At 34.3% G+C, this 22,479-nt stretch overlaps 1 protein-coding gene across 9 annotated transcripts in view; it reads left to right on the top strand.

Moving 5' to 3' along the window:
• Window positions 1–22,479, top strand: part of LOC309661250 (bifunctional heparan sulfate N-deacetylase/N-sulfotransferase 4) — an 823,039-nt gene that overhangs the window by 478,441 nt on the left and 322,119 nt on the right. For all 9 annotated transcript variants that reach the window (XM_082462799.1, XM_082462798.1, XM_082462797.1 and 6 more), the window contains one exon: window positions 15,221–19,246. The gene's annotated coding sequence lies outside the window, so the exon portion shown is untranslated. The remainder of the gene's footprint in view (window positions 1–15,220; window positions 19,247–22,479) is intronic.

The raw sequence follows: 22,479 nt of genomic DNA, 5'->3' as shown, positions 1-22,479 counted from the left end.
ACTCTACAAGCCAGAAGGGAGTGGCATGATATACTTAAAGTGATGAAAGGGAACCAAGATTACTCTACCCAGCAAGGATCTCATTCAGATTTGATGGAGAAATCAAAAGCTTTACAGACAAACAAAAGCTAAGAGAATTCAGCACCACAAAACCAGCTCTACAACAAATGCTAAAGGAACTTCTCTAAGTGGGAAACACAAAAGAAGAAAAGGACCTACAAAAACAAACCCAAAACAATTAAGAAAATGGCCACAGGAACATATATATCGATAATTACCTTAAACGCAAATGGATTAAATGCTCCAATCAAAAGACACAGTCTTGCAGAATGGATACGAAAACAACACCCATATATATGCTGTCTACAAGAGACCCACTTCAGATCTAGGGACACATACAGACTGAAAGTGAAGGGGTGGAGAAAGATATTCCATGCAAATGGAAATCAAAAGAAAGCTGGAGTAGCAATACTCATATCAGATAAAATAGACTTTAAAATACAGAATGTTACAAGAGACAAGGAAGGACACTACATAATGATCAAGGGATCAATCCAAGAAGAAGATATAATAATTGTAAATATTTATGCACCCAACATAGGAACAAATCAATAAATAAGGCAACTGCTAACAGCTATAAAAGAGGAAATCGACAGTAGCACAATAATGTGGGGAACTTTAACCCCTCACTTACACCAATGGACAGATCATCCAAAATGAAAATAAATAAGGAAACAGAAGCTTTAAATGACACAATAGACCAGATAGATTTAATTGATATTTTGTAGGACATTCCATTCCAAACCAGCAGATTACACTTTCTTCTCAAGTGCACACGGAACATTGTCCAGGATAGATCACATATTGGGTCACAAATCAAGCCTCAGTAAATTTAAGAAAATTGAAATCATATCAAGCATCTTTTCTGACCACAACCCTATGAGATTAGATATCAATTACAGGGAAAAAAGGTAAAATACACAAACACATGGATGCTAAACAATACGTTACTAAATAGCCAAGAGATCACTGAAGAAATTAAACAGGAAATAAAAAAATACCTAGAGACAAATGACAATGAAAACACGACGATCCAAAACCTATCGGATGCAGCAAAAGCAGTTCTAAGAGGGAAGTTTATAGCTATACAAGCCTACCTCAAGAAGCAAGAAAAATCTCAAGTAAACAATCTAACCTTACACCTAAAGGAACTAGAGAAAGAAGAACAAACAAAACCCAAAGTTAGCAGAAGGAAAGAAATCATAAAGATCAGAGCAGAAATAAATGAAATAGAAACAAAGAAAACAATAGCAAAGATCAATAAAACTAAAAGCTGGTTCTTTGAGAAGATAAACAAAATTGATAAACCATTAGCCAGACTCATCAAGAAAAAGAGGGAGAGGACTCAAATCAATAAAATTAGAAATGAAAAGGAGAAGTTACAACAGACACCGCAGACAAAGCATCCTAAGAGACTACTACAAGCAACTCTATGCCAATAAAGTGGACAACCTGGAAGAAATGGACAAATTCTTAGAAAGGTATAACCTTCTCAGACTGAACCAGGAAGAAAGAGAAAATATGAACAGACGAATCACAAGTAATGAAATTGAAAGTGTGATTAAAAATCTTCCAACAAACAAAAGCCCAGGACCAGATGGCTTCACAGGTGAATTCTATCAAACATTTAGAGAACAGCTAACACCCATCCTTCTCAAACTCTTCCAAAAAATTGCAGAGGAAGGAACACTCCCAAACTCATTCTGTGAGACCACCATCACTCTGATACCAAAACCAGACAAAGACACTACAAAAAAAGAAAATTACAGACCAATATCACTGATGAATATAGATGCAAAAATCCTCAACAAAATACAACAGAATCCAACAACACATTAAAAGCATCGTACACCATGATCAAGTGGGGTTTATCCCAGGAATGCAAGGATTCTTCAATATACTCAAATCAATCAATGTGATACACCATATTAACAAACTGAAGAATAAAAACCATATGATCATCTCAATAGATGCAGAAAAAGCTTTTGACAAAATTCAACACCCATTTATAATAAAAACTCTCCAGAAAGTGGGCATAGAGGGAACCTACCTCAACATAGTAAAGGCCATATATGACAAACCCACAGCAAACATCATTCTCAATGGTGAAAAACTGAAAGCATTTCCTCCAAGTTCAGTAACGAGACAAAGATGTGCACTCTCACCACTATTATTCAACATAGTTTTGGAAGTCCTAGCCAAGGCAATCAGAGAAGAAAAAGAAATAAAAGGAATCCAAATTGGAAAAGAAGAAGTAAAACTGTCACTGTTTGCAGATGACATGATACTATACATAGAGAATCCTAAAAATGACACCAGAAAACTACTAGAGCTAATCAATGAATTTGGTAAAGTAGCAGGATACAAAATTAATGCACAGAAATCTCTTGCATTCCTATACACTAATGACGAAAAATCTGAAAGAGAATTTATGAAAACACTCCCATTTACAATTGTAACAAAAAGAATAAAATACCTAGGAATAAACCTCCCTAGGGAAGCAGAAGACCTGTATTCAGAAAACTATAAGACACTGATGAAAGAAATTAAAGATGATACCAACAGATGGAGAGATATACCATGTTCTTGGATTGGAAGATTCAATATTGTGAAAATGACTATACGACTACCCAAAGCAATCTACAGATAGAATGCAATCCCTATCAAATTAGCAATGGCATTTTTTATGGAACTAGAACAAATCATCTTAAAATTTGTATGGAGACACAAAAGACCCCAAATAGCCAAAGCAGTCTTGAGGGAAAAAAACGGAGCTGGAGGAATCAGACTCCCTGACTTCAGACTATACTACAAATCTACAGTAATCAAGACAATATGGTACTGGCACAAAAACAGAAACATAGATCAATGGAACGAGATAGAAAGCCCAGAGATAAACCCACACACCTATGGTCAACTAATCTATGACAAAGGAGGCAAAGATATACAATGGAGAAAAGACAGTCTCTTCAATAAGTGGTTCTGGGAGAACTGGACAGCTACATGTAAAAGAATGAAATTAGAGTACTCCTTAACACCATACACAAAAATAAACTCAAAATCGATTCGAGACCTAAATGTAAGACCGGACACTGTAAACCTCTTAGAGGAAAACATAGGAAGAACACTCTTTGACATAAATCACAGCAAGATCTTTTTTGATCCACCTCCTAGAGTAATGGAAATAAAAACAAAAATAAACAAATGGGACCTAATGAAACTTCAAAGCTTTTGCACAGCAAAGGAAACCATAAACAAGACGAAAAGACAACCCTCAGAATGGGAGAAAATATTCACAAACGAATCAACGGACAAAGGATTAATCTCCAAAATATATAAACAGCTCATGCAGCTCAATATTAAAGGAACAAACAACCCAATCCAAAAATGGGCAGAAGACCTAAATAGACATTTTTCCAAAGAAGACATACAGTTGGCCAAGAAGCACATGAAAAGCTGCTCAACATCACTTATTATTAGATAAATCCAAATCAAAACTACAGTGAGGTATCACCTCACACCAGTTAGAATGGGTATCAGAAAATCTACAAACAACAAATGGTGGAGAGGATGTGGAGAAAAGGGAACCCTCTTGCACTGTTGGTGGGAATGTATATTGATACAGCCACTATGGAGAACAGTATGGAGGTTCCTTAAAAAACTAAAAATAGAATTACCATATGATCCAGCAATCCCACTACTGGGCATATGCCCAGAGAAAACCATAATTCAAACAGACACATGCAACCCAATGTTCATTGCAACACTATTTACAATAGCCGGGTCATGGAAGCAACCAAAATGCCCATTGACAGATGAATGGATAAAGAAGATGTGGTACATATATACAATGGAATATTACTCAGCTATAAAAAGGAATGAAATTGAGTCATTTGTTGAGACGTGGATGGATCTAGAGACTGTGTTACAGAGTGAAGTAAGTCAGTAAGGGAAAAACAAATATCGTATATTAACGCATGTATGTGGAATCTTGAAAAATGGTACAGATGAACTGGTTTGCAGGGCAGAAGTTGATACACAGATGTAGAGAACAAACGTATGGACACCAAGGGGGGAATACCGTGGTGCGGTGGGGATGGTGGTGTGCTGAATTGGGTGATTGGGATTGACATGTATACACTGATGTGTATAAAATTGATGACTAATAAGAACCTGCAGTATAAAAAAACAAAAACAAACAAAAAATAACTAATACTAAACTTTCTTTGGGTTATTTGTATGGAAATATATTAATATAAATGTTTCAGACATTACATGAAATTTCTAAGTCTTATATGTTCTGGTATAATGTTATGAGTCATAATTCTAGTTATTACTTTAAAATGTATATCTCAGAAATAACTCAATTTCCTTGTCAATTGCATTATTATGAACTTTCATCAAATCTTTAACCATGGTCATTTTTAAGTCTCTTGTAATTTACAGACAGTTCTGGGTTTACTCTGATGCTTTCGCAAAAATGTTCCTATAAAAGGGTTTCACCTTCAAGGAATTCATGGAAAAGACTCTGACAAGTACAGGTTTCTGGCAACTGACTATACTGCTGAACTGAATGAATAAGCATTTTCAGAACTCTAATGGAAAACTGATGAATTCATAAAAGTACTAACAAAAGATCAAGATGAAAAAAAAATTAATTACATGGGACTGAGTGAACTGATGAGGATGATTTTAATTTTTGTGACTTTCTGTTTGAATTAAAAAAAAAAAAACCCCAAAGACTCAGAGGCAAAAAATATACAAATCAATTTTCACTGCAAAGTAAAGGAGCTGTTACAGTGAAGCATTACTGGACTGAATGTCAATATTATGACGTAGTATGAGTGTGTTTCGTGTTTGGTAAATGCAATCATTGTTGCTTTTGTTGTGGTCATCCATTTACAATGCTTGGTGTTAGTTTATTTATCTCTTGTAAAAATAAAATACAGTGTGTGTGAAAAAAGAAAGACATGGAAACATCCTAAGTGTCCATTGACAGAAGAATAGATTGAGACAATGTCACACACACACAGCACACACACACACACACACACACACACACACACACACACACACACACACACACACACAGTGGAATATTACTCAGCCATAAAAAAGAAGGAAATCTTGCATTTGTGACGGCATGGATGGACTTAGATGGTATTATACTAAGTGAAATAAGTCAGACAGAGAAAGGCAAATACTGTGTGTTTTCACTTATATGTAGAATCTAAAGAAAAAAAGCAAATATAATAGAACAGAAACAGACTCATAGATACAGAGAAAAAACGAGTCTTTGCCGGAAGGCAGGGGAATAGAAGTATGGGTGAAATAGGTGAAGGGGATTAAGAGGTACCAAGTACAAAATTTAAAATAAGTACAGAAATGTAATGCACAGAGCAGTGAATACAGTGAATAATATTGTAATAACTTTGTATGATGTGTAATCTATAAAAATATTGAATCACTATGTTATACACCTGAAACTAATATAATATGTAAGTGAACTTTATCAGTAAAAAATAATAAAAAGTATATAAAATTTTTAAAAAATAAATTAGAAAAATAAATAAAAACATACCTCCTTCCCTTAGAGGTCAACTTCTAGAGAGTTATAGCCAGAAGGATCCTATAGCAACAATACACTCAACTTTTCTCAAGTTGAATTTTACTGTGGTTGAAATGGAGATTTTTAAAATATCTGTCCTGTCTCAATCAAAGCATACTTATTATAAGATAAGAGAGACAAAATATATGAAAACACTGACAATCATAAAATGGTATATACGTATATCAACAATTACCTCCACCAACCCTTTCATTTTTATATAAACCAAATGAACACCAAGGGGGTTCAGTTTGCAACCTTGAGTTCCTCCTCCCCCTCTTTCTTGAGGAAGTCTCTTTCCTCTCCCGGGGCAGAGGAATCTCCTTTGGTCATGGATGACTTCTCTTCCACATCTTCTGGCAGACGTCTCATGAGGGCATTTATCCCTGCTTTCTTTGCTGACTTTGTGATCATTTCTACAATCAAGCTCATACTGTTTCCCTCATGTCATCTTCCCATTCAGGCACCTCTACTTTCTCAGTAATACCAACATTTGCTCACTTTACCCAGATACAAACCCTGAGGGTATTAGCAAAGGACAAGTCCATGGTGCTCCTTTCTCTATAATTTATCTTGTTCCAGTTTTGCAGCATTTCTTAAATCTGTGGGTTGATGTCTTTTGTCACTCTTGGAAAATTCTTGACCATCATTTAGTATTGCTCTGTTCTGTACTCTTCCTCCTGTCCTATTGGGACTCAAATTGCAAGTATGTTATAACGTTTCTGTTTCTCCTCACATGTCTCTTATTCTTTCTCTATTTTCTATCCTTTCACTTTTCATGCAGTTAGTTAGAATATCGTCTACTGACCTTCACTTCTAGTCTCTAACCTCTCTTTTGCTATATCCAATTAGTCAGTAGACTCATCTATTTGTTTCTTAAGTTGTTGAATTTGTAAATAGTAAAAATTATATGATTATTTTATTTTTATAGATTCCAGTTGTCTGGTGAAAGTCTTTATTATATCATCTATTTTCTTTAACTTAAAAACGTTAAAGTATGTCCTCAGTAAATACAACGTTTAACTCTTCCCCAGGTCACATTTTGCTGTCATTTATTTTTCTTGGTGTGCTGAGTATTTCTTATTGATTATGGGACACTTTGCATTAATAAGTCTAGAAACTCTGAATAATTGTATTTTGCTCCAGAGAGGATTCATGTTTCCTTCTGCTGAATAACTAGAGCAGGACAGGATGTTAATCCAAACAAGAACTGAACTACTCACAGTGTGTTTACCAAGAGCCCCTCTCCTCACTATGTCCTCCAATTTTTTTAAATCTCTTCAACACTTTAAGATTGTCAAAAATTATGTGATATTTTTGAGCAACTTTGTCTTTAGCTTCTCTACTACTTACCCTGTGTAGTTTAAGAATTCAGTGGATGCCCCAAAGTCAAAAAAATCACAAGATTTTCACTTACTTCTCCATGCTTCAATTTTTCTGAGATCTTGGCCTTTCAAGTTTTGCCTGCCACTGTAGCTCGAAACTATCCTTTTTCTCCCAAGACTTATGAAATTGCTGAAAGCACTGCTGGTTTTCTGTCCTCTTAGTAACAGCTCTGTGTCTACCCTCATAGCCTTTTTGCCTTCCCCCAAACTGACAAATGTACTGTGATTAGAGCAGCTTGCAGAACTTCAGCCCACCTCTCTTTGGTTCCCTCAAATCCTGGCTAGCAATTCTAGAAAGAAATTTTTCTTTTTCATTTTAGTTGGTCTTATTTTCCTGCAAGCTACTGCCTCATATCCAGAAGCAGAAATCTCCAGTACTACCTTTTAAAGTTATTGTTTTTGATTTCTTGTGGACTAAGAAGTGGGATTGGCGCAGAAAAAGAATTTAAACTGTTAAATAGAAGAGAGGATGTCTATTGTCAATAAAATAAACTCCAGAAAATTTTAGTTATTTATAGTAATTTTACCTTACTTCTTGTTTCTTGCTTGTGTTCTAGATAGTTGAGGTTGACATATAAGAAAAATGCATATTAAGACAACTTGTAAAATTAGTGAATAGGAAATGTAAAAAAAAATGTAAGCTCATGTGAAGTAAATGGTTTCCATTTTTTTCCTTGTTTTCATTAGATTATATTAATGATATTTTCAACTTCATATCAAAGCTATTTAAAATAACTGCCTATACTTTAATAACATCAAAATTCAATACTAATTTCTACAACTCTTTTTCTTTAAATTTCTATATTTTTCTCCCATTCTCAAACCCTATCTTGGTCATAGCCTCATCTTGTACGATTCTCAAAGTCCCAGAATATGGCATACATATCTAGGTCATTTCTTCTGACTAATTTTCTCTTCTCGTCATTGACCATCTGTTGAAACACAATTTATTGTTCTAAGTCCAGCTTAAATTTTACTTATTTTTAGAATTTTCCTGTCCTGATATAAGAAACATAAAGAGCACTGTGCTTACATACACTCATTGAATGAGGCGGGTGCATTGTTGGACATGGTCTTATTAACCAGGTTAGTCATTTATGGGACCCTCATAGCATGATCCCCATAGGAATAAGTTTGCAGCATAGTACATGTGTGTAGAGCACAGAAAATTTATGATTGTTGTAATCGTATTTTCTTTCAGCTACCTTTTATACAATTCTTTGGCCATATGGCCAAGTTGCACTAAATTTCCTGATATCTTTCATAATATGAAATTCCATCCACCACCACTCCTAGATTGTATGATAATCTTTGCCATTTATTTTTTCAGTCACTTTCTGATGGGTCTTCCCATCTATATGACTTCCATTTTAATATCCTGTGTGATACATCTTTTATTTCTTTGCAGCAGGTTAAACACTATCACTTGCTTTTTCTTTTGTCAGACATAGGAGTCACAGATGTTAATCAAAACAAATAAAATGGCAGGTAGTGTTTATAGTGGTGTAAACCATACTTCATAATAAACTCAATTAAGGACAGCAAGTTAGAATAAATATTGGCTGAAAGATAGAATAACACTCAAATAAAATTACAGATTGTACTATAGTAAAATGTTCTATTTTAATATATGCAAAATTATCAGAAGCATATCAGAAACAAATAGCACTATAATAAACCAGTAGGATGGCATAAATGACACATCTGTGTGCAGTACTTGGCTTATCCATCAATAGATGCTCCACAAATTTCTGCATGTTATTTCATTCTCCCTAAGGTAGAATTAAATGCTTTCTCAATCTTTATCCATAGCATTTAAATAGTCTTCTAAACACCAGCCTGGAAGGTCTGTGGAATTCAGGAGTCACAGCTGGCTGCTTCTGCCGTGCATCCAGAGTGCTGCTCAGTATCTGGCACAGTCTATGTGATCCTTAAGAATTTGCTGAATAAATGAATCAATAAACAGCATTTCTTCACTAAAATAGGAATTCCCTAGGCCTCGAAAGGTCTTGATAATAATAGATATTCAACTAATACTTACTGAATCCATTACAGTGGTACCTCAGTATCCATAGGGGATTAGTTCCAAGACCCCTGTGGGTACAAAAAAATCCTGGATGCTCAGGTTCCTTGCATATAATGGTGTAGTACAGTTGTCCCTCCATATCCGGAACCTGCAGAGTTAACCAACTACGGATGCGGAGGGTTGACTATATTAAGGATCTACTGAGTGTTTATTGTCTGCCATGAACTATTCTGCTGAATTAGAATTACTATAAGCAAATTGAAAATCTGTCCCTTACTACCCTCCCATCTGCCTATTCTCTTCCTTCCTAATTTCATCACTGAACATTTTTCTATGGAGGACAGAAGTTTAGGAAGGCTATGAGACAGTATAAATGCCTCTTGAAAGTCATTTATGTTTAAAGCTTTTATTTATCTTTAATGTTAGACATAGTCCTCAATTTTTTTTTTTCAGATTAATCTTCCATTAACAAAAAACTTCTGAGGGCATAAGTATTTAGAGAGTGACTGGGGAGAATATTGAGTGGTCAAAGTCCAAATTTGCATTATAGAGTTTCTCCCTCCTGGGGAAGGCTCCCTATATAGAAACAATTGCAAACTCTACTTGAAAGAAGATATTTTTCAGTAATTCAGGGTTGTGTGTCTGTCAATGATCTTGTGTGGGAATGGCTGGAAGGAGTATGAAATGAGGGAGGTAACCATAATTAAAAAGGTAAAAAAAATTATGTTTAATATTTAATTAGGATTTTATTTTGTTTTATCTATTTTTTTAACATCTTTATTGGAGTATAATTGCTTTACAATGGTGTGTTAGTTTCTGCTTTATAACAAAGTGAATCAGCTATACATATACATATATCCCCATATCCCCTCCCTCTTAAGTCTCCCTCCCACCCTCCCTATCCCACCCCTTTAGGAGGTCACAGAGAACCGAGCTAATCTCCTTGTGCTATGCGGCTGCTTCCCACTAACTATCGGTTTTACATTTGGTAGTGTATATATAGGAGATACAAAAATTTAAATGCAATAATTTCCTAACAAAACCTCTCATCTCTTATTCACATTCTCTCTTACATTCATTAAAAATGATAGATGTTTGTTGAAGACTTACCAAGTACTTGATATTGCACTTCAGACAGTGGATAACATAAGGAATAAAATACAACCTATGTAATCCGTGATATAGTCTAAGAAAGCTCATAATTTATCAGGCAGTCAAGGAAATTAAAAACCAACTAGAAAATAATTAATAGTTCTTATATATTTTCACTTTGCTGTAATACCTTACCCAGGACAGAGTGATTCATTCCCCTGGTGAGGTTGTGGACATCCTCAGAGAAGGAAAAAGTTTGAATGGCCCTAAACAACAAATAGGAATTCAAAAATTAGGAAAGAAAGGGAAAATTCTTTTCAGGCAGAAAAAACAATATATAAAAAGAGAAAAAAAACAATAAAAATGGACAAATTTCTCTGGCAAAATCACGCCATCTGATGAGGCTAGAGAATGATGTTGGCAAAAGAAAGGATGAAGAGAAAGTGCAGAATACGGAGTGGAAGGAGGCTTGGAAAGACTGGGGAGAGCCTTAGGTGATGTAGACTTTAGGGAACCATCAAGATATTTTTATGTCTTTAATTGAGCAAGAAATTGGTGCCTCATTACCAAAAAGATGCAAAAGAGACAAACAGTGACTATGCTGAAGGACATCCTTTAAATCCCTATACCCAAAATATATGTGACATGTTTTTTGTTTGTTTGTTTGTTTCTGTTTTTTTTTCTTTTTGGCTGAGCCACTCGGCTTGTGAAATAGTAGTTCCCCAACCAGGGATTGAACCTGGGCCCTCGGCAGTGAAAGCACTGAGGCTTAACCACTGGACCACCGGGGAATTCCTATAACATGTTTTATTTTTACTAAAAATAAAACACTGGGTAATAATGTAGATTCCTTTAATTGCATGCTTTTAGTTTTATATAATATATTCATGTCGAAACATGAACTATCACCATATTTTTAAATTAACAGTACAATTCCTTTGTGCTGATATTCAAGGCTCTTTTATTCAGGGGTCTGTTGTAATCAGGTCTACATTAGAAAATAACTTCAGTATTTTAGAGGAGAAATTAGATAAATAGAAACTGGGAATCAGAAATGAAGTGGGATTAGATATTTCAGAAGCAAATCTGATAAAATTAGTGACACACTAGATGCTAGGGATAGGGAAGGGTGAAGAATAAATGATAACTGAAGTTTTTAACAATGTGGGAGCCAAGTAGAGCATAGGAATGAGTTTAAACAGAATAAGAAACATAAATGGTGACAAATCAGAAGACACCAGGTGCCTCGAATTGTCATAGAGTTAATGTACACCTGAAAAAAAAAAATCCCAAAACAAAGGGAACAGAAATACATTTTTTTGTAATTATATATCAAACTCAATCTAGTGTACTGCTCTTTTTATTGATTTTTTAAAAATTACATTAAAATCCACAGTATTGTAGAATGTCATGAATTAACTTATATTTATTGAATTCCTACTTTTCCATTTGGTATCCCTTCCCAGTGGCACTCTGACTAGAACAAACGTAGTCAGTAGTACCGGAGGAATTGGATGTCCTGTTCTTCAGGGGCACGAGGAGTTCCTTATTTTGTCAGATTCAACAGATCATCTTGACTCTTCCTTGACATGTGTGATTAATTGCCACGAGTCACTTTATTCTCTGCATCTTCCTCACCTGTGTTGCTCAGGCTCTGCTCTCCAGCTGCCACACTGCATCTCTCAGAAGAATTGAAATATTTAAATTTATATTTAAATTTAGTCCTGTGATCAGGCTGAACCTGTCACAAACCTGCCATCCTCACCTAATAATAGGCAAGTCTGAGTGAATACTAGGACTCCAAGTGTACATTCAATACACTATCCATTGTGTGAAAATACTGATGTGTTTCCTGGAGTCTGCATTGATGCATACATTTGTTTTTCTTATGCCCACTCTCCTTGCCATGGACAGTTTTTATTAAACCCAGTGTTTGGTTAGTTAATGTTTTCTTTACTTACGTATTTACTTCAAATGGAAAATCACCAAATTTAAAAACTAACTCCAGCCTTCAAGACTTTTATACCTAAAACTTACATAGAGTAGTCAGGTAGACAGTACCTGATCAGGATGAAATCAATAGTTACTAATTTTAAATTGTACCTCAGTGCATCTCATTTTGTGGATTTGGGGGGAAAAAAATTAAATTAGTCAACCTCTTTTAGGACTACTTCAAGAAGCATGAAAAATGGACTGATAGTAGGATACAATCAGTGCTTTTAAAAATATTTCTATTAATGACAGCATAAATGAATGCAGATACAGCATGTTATTACAGTGCTTTGTATTTGTCACAAACACCCTCATTTAATTCCAAATGGAAATAATATTCCCATTTTCTAATATGCTCATTAATTTTCCAAATAAGAAAATGGGATTCCTCCATTTTTACACCTGGAGATGCCATGTGATATCATCAAGCCTAAGCATTTCACTTATTTTATAATATTGAGTTCAAGAGAAGGGTTAAATATGGAAAAGGCATCTCAGCTTCCATGTTTTACATTTGTTTCCTTTTAGTAACCTTTTGAAACTGTTTCCCCACATCACATTTTGTCCCTTGCATACATTTCCTGCCACATGTCCAGGAGCAAGCCATAGAGTCACTGATGAATACAAATAGTGATCAGACCTTGTCTACAAAAACCGTATTCTCCCTTGAGGGACTCTGCTCTGAATTCTACTTGACAATTCCCTCTTGTAGCTCCTATTTCTCTGCTCAGCCAGCATGGAGTTTGAGTAATGGAAGGTTTCTCTCCCCTGTTTTCATAGTAACACAAATTCAGATTACTCTCAGGAAACAAGACAGAAAGTTCACAATGTTGAATTAGCTGCATTGAATATTCTGTATAGACTCAAATATAATTTTGAATCTACTTAAACGTATAAAATCTTGTTATATCCATAAAGCTTCCTTCAGTTCAGATCATAGGAAGCTCAGATCACATCTTTTTTCACTTTAATAATAAAGTAGGCACTGCCAAGTGTGTTTTTTCAGGTGCCTTTCACAAGTTTCAGGTATTTTTTTTTCATTTATTCATTCATTTATCTATTCATTCATGCATTCGATCATTAATGATTTTTTTCACTAGCATTGATTTTTAACTGGAAATACAAAAATAAAGTAGGCAGTCTTGGGGATTGGTAGATACTGACTTAAAAACAAATTACTGATAATTCCATTTACATTACAGTAGTCCAATTTTATATAGTTGACATTTCAATGGATTATGAATATTTCTAAAATCCTTCCTAGAAAGATGCCTCAACATAAGAAATTTGATTCTGTAGACTCAAATATTTTTTTTTCTGATAACGCTGCTAAGAAATTTCATGTTAGATGGCTGATCTTTTAGATTTTCCATTCAAATAACAACCGAAAGATATGTTTGGTAATGCTTTGCAATTTGAAGTAGTTTATGGAAATATGTAATTGAAAAGTGGGGACCTTGGAATATAATCAGAAAACAAACGTATTTCCCTCGCTTTTCTACTCATTTAAACCTGCTCTGTAAGAATAGAACTATCCTGCCTTAAATGAAAGTTTTGACAGGCTCTTTAACTCTTGGTTACACTCAGTCTTCATCCACACGAGAAGAAGGATCTCATTTTAATAATTAACAAGGGCAGTCCAGCATAATAATTAAAAACTAAGAACTTCATTCAAAATTAAATCTTGTCCCTTCCAACAGAATGAGTCTTCCAGAATGGAAGCTTACAGAAGGAAAGAGCTGAATTCATGGTTTCTATTTCCTGCCTAGATTATTACTTTCCTCTCTCCCTCGCTAGGCTGTGGTAGGCTGCTCTAAGATGAAAAGGAGTAAGGGAATTGGTGAGAAAAGAGGTAAAGGGCAGAAATTTTGTTACTTGACAGTTATTGATGTTATTTGGCATTGCATATTTCTGTGCTTTTCATGTCTTTAAAGCTAATTCTTTCTTGAATCACGTTCATGATGTGTTTTCGCTTGGCTGGTCATTTATAATTCCCCCAGCAGCTCCTGATTTTGTGATCTCAATTCACTGAGCTGTTCTCTGTTGGAATTCCCATCCGAACTTTCCTCTTGTAACGTGTTGGGGGATTTTTCCACCATCAAACTCAAGATACTTTATCAAATTGTGCTTAATAGTGTGTGTATGCATTCACTAAGCAGTCACCAACTCCTTAATGTTATAGACCATGTGTGTGCACTTTTGTGTATGTGTGCATTTGTTTTAAGGGATAGAAGTTTAGAGAGGAGTGATAAAGAGATGAAGGCATGGAGAAAAATCCTCAAGGCAAAACTTAGTCAAAATGAGAAGTCAGCCACATAAATAATTTTTTCTTTTTCTTTTTTTTTTAAAGTATAATTGATATACAATATTGTGTTAAGTTTCACAATATTGTGTTAGTTTCAGGTGTACAGCAAAGTGATTAGGATATATATATACCATATATACCTATATTCTTTTTCAGTTCTTTTCCCTTATAATTTATTACAAGATATTGAATATAGATCTCTGTGCTATACAGTAAATCTCTGTTGTTTATCTGTTTTATATATGGTAGTATGCATCTGTTAATCCTATACTCCCAATTTATCCCTGCCCCACTTCCCCTTTGGTAACCATAAGTTTATTTTCTATGTCTATGGGTGTGTTTCTGTTTTGGAAATGAGTTCATCACATAAATAATTAAAATAAAATATGAAAAGTAATGAAATAAGAAGTAAATAACGTGTTTTGAGAGCATAATAGAAGGTCAAAGGAACAAAATCATCGTTGACCCCCTGGAATGTGATAGCATCCTTTCAAAAACATTGCCATAGGTGTTCACAAGATAACTGAGTAATCATCATTTTTGACTCCAGATAAGAAATACTAAAAACCAGTACTATTAAGTGTTATGTGTGACATCATTTGCTCCTGACAGTTCTATGAGTTAGATAAATTAATGTCATTTTCATGTTATAGATAAGGCAATTGAAGTGTTTAAGTGGACAGCATTTGTGCATTCCTAAAGTCTGACTCCAGAGTCTTAACTTTTATTTTATGTTGTCTGTTTGGAAACAGGATACTGCTCATGAAGATAAGCTGGCAGATTTGTTAAAGGTGATTCCTTAGTGACTGGTGCTCCTAATCATCTCACTTGTCGTTTAATACATTTTCTGAAGGAGAACATATATTATGAAACACCCAAGTTTGAGAAGAACCCAAAATCTTCAGAAATCTGGTGATTAAAGAAGAACAAGGTAAATAATTATTTTATCATTATAACCAAGTTGCTGATTCTCAAAGAGTATCAGACAGAAACAAAGACTGGATTCCATCAGGTTATAGCAGCTGCATGGAGTTGCAGGGCAAAGTGAGGGGCAGAGAGAGAGGAAAGCAGGCTGTGTGCTGAGAGACTGTGGGATAGAGAGGGACTAGTAGAGAGTTTTTTTGTCCTTGTTCCACAGTTTTGCTGGAAATCCTCAGTGAGAGAAGGTGATGCCTAAAGATAAATTTTCTGTGGAATATGTTTTGTGTATTTTAAAGACACCTACAGTAGAGAGCTACAAAATTCCTCAGGACTTTAAGAGTTGTCCTTATAACTTGAGGTGTTTTAATGTAACATCTCAGAAATCAGTCATTATGATGACTAGTTTTATATAGATTAAATCTGGATATCTACCTATCTGTGTATCTCTAGAGAGAGAGATTTTTGGGGGTATATACCAAAATATTTTACATGAGAGCAATTCTAATATAAAGTATTTTTAAATGAACACTTGGAAAATGAATTGAGTACTGAGCTTTAGAAGATAATATCAGAAAAAGTCTGAAAAGCATTTTTGATTGTGTTATAAGAAAATGGATCTAAAATTTAGCCTCAGTCTTAAAGACTGATGAAATGATTTCTCAGAAAGGTATTAGAAACTCAACAGAATGTTATCCTCTAGTCTTATATAAATGGCTATGTGGTTATGAGCACTGTGCATCAAGAAGGATATGATGGAACCACAAATGGGCAATGAAAGTGAACCAATATATAAGGGAAGGAAGATTGTATCAGGAAATAGTAAAATGGGGAACTAATTTAAAATGAAGGAGATGGAGAACAGAATTTCAAAATTATGGTTGTGAAGCCATGAAGGTAACCTCAGAATTATTTACCAATTTCCCAAATGCAGGAAGAAGTCCTGCAGTGAATGGCCATTGTATTACTGGCCAGACATCGATCCCCCCTTTTTCTAGTAACAGAGGGTTTTTTTTTCCCTTTGGGAGCCATGTCCCCACCACCCAGTTATCGGTTCTTGCTATTAGTTTGGGGAAGATCGGGGATTGGCTCAGGCTTGGGTCTTCCCAGAAAACTTCATCCAGCTCAGGCTGAACCAATGAAAGTCAATGATCAGGAATTGCTAGAACTGTTGTGAAAGGCAAATTCACTTTCTCTGGGATGGTTAAGCTGGCAGGATATAATTTAGTAATTTCTTTTTTTTTTTTTTTTTTTACTTTTTATTTTATACTGGAGTATAGTTGATTAACAATGTTGTGTTAGTTTCAGGTGTACAACAAAGCGATTCAGTTATACATATTGAAGCCTACAAAAGAGAATATCAAGTGGGTGATGGGGAGAGAAAGAGTGAGTTGCTGAATTCAGCTGATAAGAGCTAGGTCCACCTCAGGAATTTTTTTTTTTTTTTTTTAATAAATTTATTTATTTATTTATTTTTAGCTGTGTTGGGTCTTCGTTTCTTGCGAGGGCTTTCTCTAGTTGCGGCGAGCGGGGGCCACTCTTCATCGCGGTGCGCGGGCCTCTCACTATCGCGGCCTCTCTTGTTGCGGAGCACAGGCTCCAGACGTGCTGGCTCAGTAGTTGTGGCTCACGGGCCCAGTTACTCCGCGGCATGTGGGATCTTCCCAGACCAGGGCTCGAACCCGTGTCCCCTGCATTGGCAGGCAGATTCTCAACCACTGCGCCACCAGGGAAGCCCCACCTCAGGAATTTTTAGGTATATGGGCCAATGAATTCTCTTTTTTATTCTTTTTAATAATTTCTTTTTGAAATAAGATGTGTAACAAATTATGGATTACCACAATAAAGTCTAAGAGTTTGGATGTTCTTAAAGGTTATTTAGGCCACTGTCACTCTTATACAGTTCAATTAACAAATGAATGTGTAGTTTCTACTTGAATTTTCTGGCATACTTCCTTATGGACAAGGTAACTCTTTCTATTGAAGGATATTTTAGTTGTAAAGCTGTTTCTTGCTTTGAAATGAAATGTGTTCCCTTTCAAATTCACACTATTATTTCTCACTCTGTATTCTGAACCAATAAAGACAATTTTGATTAAGCTATTATATTTTCCTTTAAACTTCTCTAGTCCAAATATCGTCAGTCTATTAAAACATTTTTCACTCATACATATCAATGGTTTACTATGTGCCAAGTGCAGTGCTTGGCAGGAGATATAGGAGTAAGCTAGGCAAAGAAAATTTACCCTCCCATAAATCATATTCTCTGTATGAAGAATATATAGTTGTGTAAAAAGAAAATAACGTTTATTGCTGTGAACATAAATAAACAAGATGATGAGAAGATGGTGTCCTGGGAAGGAAAAGACTAATGAAATGATTTAGTGAATGATCAAAGCATCTTTTACCAGGTGATATTTCAGCTGAAACCTAAATGATAAGAAAGAGCCATCATGAGAAAATCTGGAGAAAAAGCATTTCAGACAGACAGGCAAAGTATCTCCAGACACGCAATCACTAGGAGAAAACTGTTTTGCTTATTTTATGATTTCTAATGACCTCTTTTCTGATACAATCTAGAATTTTTTTCACCCAAAGTGTAAGTCTCAGAGATACATATATTTTAAACTAAAATTTAGTGAACTCAAGTACAGGAAAATTATTATTTCCTGTGATTTGATGCTCTGGTTCAATTAATTCAGCCTGAGATTACATTAGCCTTTTTTGCCGTCAAATCACATTATTGATTCCTATTAATTAAGCACCATTTTCAGCATAATTTTTTAAAATAATTTTTACCAGGTAATGAGTTTCATCAGCATGTCTCCTTTTCCTTGCACTTTTGGAAATAACTAAAATAAGGAATTGGGACTTTTGCAACAGAATTATATTAATAGTTATAAGTAACACCAAAAAAACTTTAATTCACTTGCTGTTGTATGAGTCTGGAAAATCTTTCTGTTCTCACTCTGCAAACAAATTCTTGATTTTTATAGATGTTTGCCTGCAGGCTTACAATAACTAGAGATAGGGTAGTCTTCCTATTTAGTATTCATTGGCTTTGTTCCTTTCTGAGATAACTCACTGATTGCAGTCCCCATAACTGTCCTCCTTCCTATACTGCTGGGATTCACCATGCTACAGTTTTAAGCCAATCTGCAGTGCTAGAACTCACAATCCAGATACTATGAAACTCTCACTAATTTCAAAAAAAATGAAAAGAAATGGTTTTATTTTTTTAATTTGGTAATCATCATTTTATCTCTTCTCCAATTTCTACCAGGTACCTGCAGCTTCAACCTTTTACTGTCCCAGGGAAGGTTGTTTCTAATCTTCAGTGGTCAAACTTTTTCTTTCATCAAACTACACACTTCTTTCCCTTTAGCATTTGCCATGCCTCTGTGTTTTCCTGTGGTTTTATTTGATTATTTTTTGTGAATAATCTACAGTGAGATTGTGCAGTAATACTGACATTAACTAGCACTCCTCTTGGGATATTTTTACAGAAAATGATCTTTCACTATCTTCATGATCATTGTTTCTCAGGGCTCAATTATAACCCTTAAAATACTGAAATCCCATATGCTCATTTCATAGGGTAGAATGTGGATTATGATAAAGGCTTGTTGGGTGATTTGATCTTTGAAGATAAAATTGGAATTATGCAGATTAATTAGGTCATATCAATGCATGTTCTTTTTAAGTATGGCTCAAAGTAAAGGAGAAAAAGAGAAAATTTCCATGACATTGGCACAAGGTGTGACCTTCAACTTGCTGACCCATCTGCTGAAGTCATAGCCTGATATGTAGGCTTAGTTTCACTGACTACACCCATGACCATCCACTAGACTCCTCAAAAGGTAACTTCTAGAAAACTATAACTTCCTTAGCTAAATCATAAACATTAATAATAATATCAATAAGTACTATGTTCAGTTGGTTTTATAGATAGCTTGATTCAGTTTTCTAACATATTGTGTTATTTTATCTTAAATTTCTGACTTTCCTAGAAATAAAACGAATATCTTTGCACTTATTTTCTAGGTAACATCATGTGGACATATTGTCTAAAAACTGATATTTTTATTTTTTAAGCTTCGTAATTGTCCTAAACATTATAAGGTTTCTCTGAATTACTATTTTCTAAATGTCCCAGCTATTTGTTCCCTGTATTATAGCCCTTGTTAATATTTAATATGGGGTTTATGTGATAGTAAAGGGATTAGGATAAAGAGTGTCAGCTGTTTCGGGCAAGGCATGAAATGTCTTGAAATCACCATAACCAGTATTTGTTCTCAGTTATTAAATAATAAAACATAATTTTCTTACTTGACCCAGAGGTAATCTGACTTTAGAATGCTAACTCCCACTAATAATCTCACAAGAGGCTGATAGACACAACAACGTTAATTATTAATTTATATTGAAAAATATAAATATATAGGTATTATGAAATTAAAAAATAAATTGAGATAAATTCTAAGCTAAACAGTACTAGAATATAGCTAATATCATACCCATAACTTGCTCAGTTTTATTACACATCTAAGCCAAAATTTGGGTCATACTAACACAATTCTGTATCTGCACATACAAACTCATAGAATGTGTGAGATTTGAATTCCTATTTATTATGTTTATAGAGAATATTCAAGAATTTATATTCAACTATAAAGAGGTTGTTCTGTATTTCTATCTAATCTTCAAATCGTTTTTGGAAAACTTATCATTGAAGTTGTCCCTGAAATGTTTTGAAAACCTTCAGATTTATGTATAGTTGTATGCAATTATCTTCATCACATATGCAGGGCATGTTTATGATATCCTAAAATTAGTGAACTATTGGTTCCCAATTGGATATGTGGAGTATGTAGAGAATAATAGCACAATCACCCAGGAATTTTTTTCAAAATATACATGTTCCTCATTCCCAGATAGCAATATGTGAGACTATCATAATCCCTGGGGTTGCAGAGTATATGTATTTATTTTGGGAAATATCCACAGATTGTTCTGATTTTCTGTTTCTCCTCAGTTGAAGACCAGTTACTTGATTGAATTATAGATGCTCAAATGCCCACAAACTACATCATTTGCTCATGTCAGAAAAAGAAAGAAGAGAGAGAGAGAGTCAAAAAGGAAGGAAGGAGGGAAGGGAAGGATAGAAAGAGGGAGGGAAGGAAGAGAGAAGGTGGGAGAGAGAAGAGAGGAAAGGGAAGACAGAAGGAAATAAGGACTTAGGAAGGAAGGGGGAAAATAAAGCAAGCAACAATGTTCTTCCAACTTTAAAATACTTCAGCCATCAATAAAACTAAATTTTGTAACATAGATATTGAATAAGAGAAGAATTAAAATTATATCATACAATATATCTTATCCTTGTTAAGTATATCCAAATTTTTCAGATAACCACTGGACTATTCACTCATTTAATGTAAATCTTTTTGTTTATATCACAATGCATATTAACATGGCAGCTCTAGGTAAAAAGGAATAGTGGCATTTCAGTTTCCTAGAAATTGGCATACGTTTGTTATAATAAAATGGTTAAAAATGCATAAAAATGCGTTACCTCTTGAACACTCTGAACTATAAACCTTCTGAAAGCTAAGAACAATAGAAACAACCATAAATCTTTATTGTGCCTATTTAGCCTTTCTATATCTCTATGATATAATGTCTTTAAATAAAATAAATATTTTGTGAACAATATGTTGGCTGGCAAGGTGAAGGCCCATGTCATATTAATGGTTCTGTCAGAACTTCTACTAAAAGTGTTTCTGACTTTTACAGCATCAAAGCATATTTGAAAGAACCCTGCACATCTAAATATATATCCAAAAGAGCTTCCAGCTTGAAATTCAGATACCACCTGTATTAGTTCAGGATTTACATCGTTAATATTTAATTTGACATTTGCAGAGGAGATGTACTGAGTTTTTTGGTATATATTTAGATAAAGGAATCAGCAAACCACAGACAAACAACTGTCTCTTGGCTGTATCTTTATCTTTATTTCAGATAAGCTTCTCTCATATCAAATTAATACCAAAAATAGAAAACACATATTCAAGTTGTTATATTTTTCTTTACTTGTCATAATATTTATTTCATGTTACTTTTGCAATATTAAAATGGTGATAATATTACAGCAATCAATATTCAAAAAGTAGTTTTACTTAGGCATACACAAACCTAAAAATTGTTCATTTTTCTCAAGCAGTAACTTATAATGATAATGATGACAAACAATGTAAAAAAGAGGAAAGGAAGCAGTATTTTTGTAAATTCACAATTAGTTCAAGCTTGAGTATGAACTTTTGATTTGTATTAAGTTTTTCTCATTTGGAATCTAAAACATTTATCTGAGGTCTGTCATGTGTACTCAGCTCAGAACGTGTGTTGCTTCCATTACCTTTCTGATAAATTTTAAGCTGAAACAAATATAGTAAATACTGTACATGTCCTTTACTAGAAAGAAAGAATAAATGAAAAGATAATGACCATTAAAACTTAGAAGAGAACGGACAAATACCCAGTTGAATGTAAAGGATCAAGAAACATACAGAATCTCATAGTTTAATATAAAATTTACCTGAAATTTAGCCCAACATATTTTTATACGCTACAAATGTCAATGCCATTTTAGTAAATTTCAGTCTTTTATTCCTACCAAAGTATGTTATTATTTAGCCCCATATTTCATATAATAAAAACAGATTCAACTGAAATGGGTAATTTATTTGCAAAAGTTTGAACCATACCTAGAACAGGTTTACATGAAGTAGAAGAATATATTGAAATCTGCATGTAAGAAATGAAAGAGTGTATTTCCATCCCATCATTGAATTGGCTATGAAAACTTTGAGTTGCTTTTTGTACTATGAAATTTGAAAGTTTAGTTTTTCTTCCTTTTTTTCCCTCCTTCTTTGAGTTCAGGGAAGCTTATTACTAAAGGAAGAGGGAGCATGCAAGAATGTAAGAAATAATGCAGCTTTCAATTTTGATACTGAATAGCAACTTTTATCAATCATTTTAATGTATGATGTAGTCATTTCACTAATTTAAATATATGGTTTGTTTTTACTGAGTT

Source organism: Balaenoptera physalus (assembly GCF_965194825.1).
Source record: "Balaenoptera physalus genome assembly, chromosome: 5".
Classification (NCBI taxonomy): domain Eukaryota; kingdom Metazoa; phylum Chordata; class Mammalia; order Artiodactyla; family Balaenopteridae; genus Balaenoptera; species Balaenoptera physalus.
The sequence above is the reverse complement of the archived record's forward strand: the minus strand, read 5'-3'. Positions and strand labels throughout refer to the sequence as shown.